The sequence below is a fragment of the Mesoplodon mirus genome, assembly GCF_964341445.2.
Source record: "Mesoplodon mirus genome assembly, chromosome: 5".
In the NCBI taxonomy this organism is placed as follows: Eukaryota; Metazoa; Chordata; class Mammalia; order Artiodactyla; family Ziphiidae; genus Mesoplodon; species Mesoplodon mirus.
The window spans coordinates 97,400,329-97,406,901 of NC_138980.1; the positions used below are offsets into that span (position 1 = coordinate 97,400,329).

Below are 6,573 nucleotides of genomic sequence, written 5' to 3' on the forward strand. Positions count from 1 at the left end.
ATAGTACAATTGGGTAACAACCATCATGTTTCAGTGGAAGCATGAGTCAGACACATCCTGGGATCAGTTTTATCTTGTTATTTACTATATAGTGTTGTTCGCCACTAGAGACCAAGAAGACTTCACCAGATCTTTTTACCTCAAGTATATCAATATCCATAGGAATAAAATGCATTTTAGTTGGGAGAGAGGTTGTTTGTTCCCTCATCTATATCTGTAGTCTAAATAGTCTCTCTGTTTTTCTTAACAGAGTGAAAATCACACTGAGGCCAAAAAGTTAATTATAGATGTGTATCTTTCATTATAATTTCTTTTGTTAAGACGTTTTTCATTATCCAAATAATCATCTTCATTTTCTAGAACTATACTCTTTGAAAAACATTTTTAAACAAATATGTTGTGCAGTAATTGAAATAATGGAGACCACACTTACTCTTTGATGTACCAGAAGGCTGTCCAAATTGAATATTGTCAGTATATAAATATTGTCACCAGAAAAGCTAAAGATATTTTATCATTCACTGTTGGATTTGTTAAGCTGTAGATTTTTTCTTTTGATGTTTAAAATACAGTTTAATCACCTTCACCTGAAAAATGCTACAATCATCTTTCTTCTTAAAACACATAGCAAATATAAACAGGTTTTGACAATAAAAGCAAAACAAACAATAAAACAACAAAAAGAATGAAAAACAATTTGCTATCACAGTAAACTCTCTTATATCCTTCTTTTAAGAGAGAGTTACATCACAAGGAGAAAAATTACCGGAGACAAAGAAATAGTAGAAAGGAATAAGAATGGAGAAAGGCACATCATCACTTAAATTACTAACACTTGCATAACTGCAAAAGAGAATGTCTACAAATAAACACTTTTTGGGTGTAAGACAAGAATGCTTTTCTGTATAGAATGAAATTTAAATTGGAGGAAAACATCTTGTTGAATTAGAATTTAGTTAATGCATTTTTAACACCAGAAATCAGGATGTAATCGCAGAGGCATGGTTCATGAACGTTAAAGACATTAGTTGTATCCCTTACTATTTTTAGGTTCAATTTTTGTGATTGCCAGTACGTTATGTACTTAATTCAGGTTGTTTTCCTTTTTAATCCTTGACAACATTCCTCTACATATGGGAAAATGATTTTTGTCTAAATTAGAAGAATAAAGGGAAAGAAGAGAACTCAATAGGCCCCATACACCTACACTAGCTCTATTTACCTAAACCTGCCTGACCCTCTCCTTCCAACTGCAATCCAGATACATCAGGGCAGGGTGGGATGAAAGACACCAAAAGTGATTCTTGTAATAGGTAAACAAATCACAAATAAACTTGCTTCTTCCCCATTTTTATCCACCCTGATTATATATATATATAAAACAATATTTAGAGTATTTTCTTAACCCAGTACTTTATGAAAAGATCAAAGGCTGTATTGAGAACAACCCAAATTCACACTGTGCAAGGAGACCTACATGAATTTGATAATCTCTCTACATGTATAATTATATATAGATATATAAATATATCTATGCATGTGTGAACACACACATGCACGCATATCTATGTATTCTGAAGAAAGAAATTGGTGGCAGATTCTAAATGTAGCAAACACTGCCCTGCATTGGAGGGTATGATATGGGTTATCCTAGGGTAATCTTGGTTTTACTCCTGGCTGCATATCTTTCTAAGCCTGATTTTCTTGCCTTTTGAGGAATTTATGAGTTACTTACAATCATTGTAAACCATCCCCCTTTGCTTAAACCTAGCTACAGTGACTTTACAAGTTCATACTAAAGACAAACGCTTTGTCTATACAATATATTATTATTATATTTATGATCTGAATAATCAGAAAGTTTACTTCATTTAAAATGTGTCCATTTAAACACTGAAAAAAATTTTTTTTTGCTTTTTCGCAATGGGTTTGCCAGCAGGACACAGGTATTGTGAAAACCACTGCTAAACCTAAGCAAAAATGGGAAAGAAGACCCACATCAACATCGTTGTCATTGGACACGTAGATTCGGGGAAGTCCACCACTACTGGCCATCTGATCTACAAATGTGGTGGGATAAACAAGAGAACCATTGAAAAGTTCGAGAAGGAGGCTGCCGAGATGGGGAAGGGCTCCTTCAAGTATGCCTGGGTCTTGGACAAACTGAAAGCTGAACGTGAGCATGGTATCACCATTGATATCTCCCTATGGAAATTCGAGACCAGCAAGTACTATGTGACCATCATTGATGCCCCAGGACACAGATAATTCATCAAAAACATGATTACAGGCACATCCCAGGCTGACTGTGCTTTCCTGATTGTTGCTGCTGGTGTTGGTGAATTTGAAGCAGGTATTTCCAAGAATGGGCAGGCCCGTGAGCATGGCCTTCTGGCCTACACTCTGGGTGTGAAACAGCTAATTGTTGGAGTTAACAAAATGGATTCCACCGAGCCACCCTACAGCCAGAAGAGATACGAGGAAATTGTAAAGGAAGTCAGCACCTACATTAAGAAAATTGGCTACAACCCCGACACAGTAGCATTTGTGCCAATTTCTGGCTGGAATGGTGACAACATGCTGGAGCCAAGTGCTAACATGCAGTGGTTCAAGAGATGGAAAGTCACCCATAAAGATGGCAATGCCAGTGGAACCACACTGCTTGAAGCTCTGGATTGCATCCTGCCACCAACTCACCCAACTGACAAGCCCTTGCGTTTGTCCCTCCAGGACATCTACAAAATTGGTGGTATTGGCACTGTCCCTGTGGGTTGAGTGGAGACTGGTGTTCTCAAACCTGGCATGGTGGTCACCTTTGCTCCAATCAACATGACAACTGAAGTGAAGTCTGTTGAAATGCACCATGAAGCTTTGAGTGAAGCCCTTCCTGGGGACAATGTGGGCTTCAATGTCAAGAACATGTCTGTCAAAAATTGTTTGTCATGGCAATGTGGCTGGTGACAGCAAAAATGACCCACCAATGGAAGCAGCTGGCTTCACAGCTCAGGTGATTATCTTGAACCATCCAGGCCAAATCAGTGCCGGCTATGCACCTGTGCTGGATTGTCACACAGCTCACTTTGCCGGGAAGTTTGTTGAGCTGAAGGAGAAGATTGATTGTCGTTCTGGGAAAAAGCTGGAATATGGCCCCAAATTCTTAAAATCTGCTGATGCTGCCATCATTGATATGGTTCCTGGCAAACCCATGTGTGTTGAGAGCTTCTCTGACTATCCTCCTCTGGGCCTCTTTGATGTGGGTGTCATCAAAGCAGTGGACAAGAAGGCAGCTGGAGCTGGCAAGGTCACCAAGTCTGCCCAGAAAGCTCAGAAGGCTAAATGAATATTATCCCCAATACCTGCCACCCCAGTCTTAATCAGTGGTGGAAGAACGGTCTCAGAACTGTTTGTCTCAACTGGCCATTTAAGTTTAATAGCAAAAGACTGGTTAATGATAACAATGCATCGTAAAACCTTCAGAAGGAAAGGAGAATGTGTTGTGGACCATTTGTTTTGTGTGTGGCAGTTTTAAGTTATTAGTTTTTAAAATCAGTACTTTTTAATGGAAATAACTTGACCAAAAATCTGTTACAGAATTTGAGACCCATTAAAAAAGTTTAATGAGAGGGGCTTCCCTGGTGGTGCAGTGGTTGAGAGTCCGCCTGCCGATGCAGGGGACACTGGTTCGTGCCCCGGTCTGGGAGGATCCCACGTGCCGCAGAGCAGCTGGGCCCGTGAGCCACGGCCGCTAAGCCTGCGCGTCTGGAGCCTGTGCTCCGCAACGGGAGAGGCCACAACATGAGAAGCCTGCATACGGCCAAAAAAAAAAAAAAAAAAAAAAAAATCCTTTAGAGCTAAAGCTAGATACAGCCACTAAAGAACATAGCCTAAATTATTGTCAGAAGGTTAATGTCTTTTTAAAATCTGTTTATTTTCTATTTGTAGAATTATTAACATGGTATAGGACAAAAGTTTTCTTCTATTTGAAGAAAAATAGAATGATAGTTGAATATTCTGCAGTCATTGATTTTTTGCCCAACTAGTACCTAGTACATAATAACCTCTAATTAAATGCTTTATAAGTAGATACACTAACTTTAATTTATTTTCTAAAATTATCTCTCTCAACCTTCTAAAGAATCATACCCCTCTTATTATAATAGAATTTAGAGTGATAGAAAGATTACCCATATATAGTTGACATTAGGACTCTCTAGGTTTGTCAAGTAACAATTTCTTGTAGAATGTTCTGCAAGTAGTATATCTCGATATAAAACTGTATTACATTTCATTTCATCAACAGCATCCTTACCTACAAAATAATTACTATACAACTGTCTATACAAAGTACAGTACTAAATGTCAGGACTCCAAAGACAAGCTCTCCAAGGTCCTCATCCTAGGGCTGCTTCCAGGTTAATGATATAGATCTTAATAAACGCTGGGGAAAATTAAAAGAGGGATAGAATTCCACGGGATGAGATGATAAGAGAAATTTTAAAGGTGAAATGAGTCTTGACCTGCATTGTGAAGAAAATGCAGATTTTAGCTGAGCATGGAGAAAAGACATAAAGTATGAGCAAATACTAAAATTAGGACACACTCAATAATATTTTCAGGGATAATGTATTAAACAGTTTTCTTTGAATAAGCTGTTTAATTAGAGAAATTGTAAGAAGTAGGTAAATTTAGACCATTGTAAGGAATTTAGATTTGGTCCTGGAGAAAGATGGGGATTGCTGACTATTTTGATTGCATAAAATAATATTTTATGCATTATTTCTTTTAGCATGAATATCTTTCTCAAATAATTGAAGTACTTGCTTCTATGATTAGAGTTTTGAAAAGGCTCATCTTTGTCTGCCTTTAAATTTAATTGTCCAGTTATCATTCACTTAACCTTTTAATTAGTTTTTTTAAAGGAGTATCTCTATACTTCATATTATTTGTTCTTACCAACTTGCAGAATTCATAGAAATTCTCATTTGTTCAGTAAAGAACAAAGAGATAATGAGTATCTCTTTTCTACATATAGAAGAATGACAAATTAAGTTGACAAACATGAGCTTACAAACAGTGGTGTTACATTATTTATAATATTAAGTTTCACTTCAATGAGAAATTTCTTTCTGAGACTGAATGTATCTTTTGATGGCATAAGGAAAAGACAAAGAAACACTGGCAGCCAGAAGGTATGGAGTTTGATCTTTGGCTTTTCCAACCTCGCTGTGACCACTCACAAAATTTCATGTGTAGTCTCCAAAGTCATTTGGAGTTCATGAAATCAAATTACCTCTCGTATTACCCCTTTACCTATGCTAACATGTTGCTCTCCCTGCAGATATGTCATGATCAAATTTCCTATTGTTATACTTGTCTGGAGAGAGATGTACATTATATCCAATTCCTTCATCAGTTGGTACACATTAACATAATAAATGGCAGGTCCCTCTTTATGATCATGGGATAATGTTGCTATTAACCAGAAGGTCTTCCTTTTATCCAGACCTCAAACAAACTATAGTTCCTTTAAAAAGTGATAAATTGAGATATTCTTTCCTTCCTTTTAGACACTTAGTATGTCTAAAAACCATAGTCTGAGCAATTTATTCTTCCTACCTTGAACATTGCAATAATGTTCCAAAATATTTCACTGATAAAGGATAATTCCATAAGAAAGTTGTAACTATCAGAGTTTAACAGATGTTTTTCATCCAAGGTGACTAATCTTTAACTAGCAAATGATGATTAGGCATTGTTGGGAGAATTTCAGTGTAGAGACACAACCTAACAGTGACACTTTCTAGCATCTTTCTTGGTTATTATGTGTAATCCGTTTTAGAACATTTGATAAATCTTTTAGTTTCATTCAATGTCTACCTTGCTTGAAGTGTGCTTGAAATGAGAATTTTGGATACTTCATACTGTTTTGATTTTAGAGTTAGCTACCCAAATAGCCTATAAATGTTATTTTGAATCCTTTTGACCCAGGGATCCTGGATGTTTATGAAGAAACTATGTTGGGCTCTATTTTGTCATCTATTTTAGTACTGCATTAATAATTGTGAAATATGACTACTTTGTTTTCCTATTTGTAACTGATTTTTACCTGTAGTTGGTTTATATTTACTACTATTATATATGAAATAATATACGCTGTAAGGAAACAAATAGCTAACATATCATAGTGTTATCCCCAAATACCCTTGGGTTATTATATAAAAACAACCCTGAAATAATAATAACAAAAATAATGAGTTAACATGTATTGAAAGATTATGATGCTGTAGACACTGTATTAAGCACTTTAAAAACACTGTCTCATTTAATTTTCAAAAGAACCTTAGGGTAGAGAGTATAACTTTTCCATCTTTAGAAGGAGGAATTTAGACACAGAGCTAGTGTGGTGGTCTATGAAAAGAATTCCAAACTGACTACAAAAAATGTTATTTACCAATTAAAAATGTTAACGTTTCTATTAGCCAATTAACTTATAATATTAGCTAATAAAATGACCAATTAATCATATTAAGTTATAAGGTTTGAATTTCATGTTGTTTTCAAAAGAAAAGAAAA

At 36.0% G+C, this 6,573-nt stretch overlaps 1 pseudogene across 1 annotated transcript; it reads left to right on the top strand.

Annotated features, from left to right (window-relative positions):
* The first annotated feature begins 1,980 nt into the window (after positions 1 to 1,980).
* On the top strand, positions 1,981 to 3,626 carry LOC309804912 (elongation factor 1-alpha 1-like; annotated as a pseudogene). Its single transcript has one exon. The product of its transcript is annotated as an elongation factor 1-alpha 1-like (transcript).
* Positions 3,627 to 6,573: the final 2,947 nt, after the last annotated feature.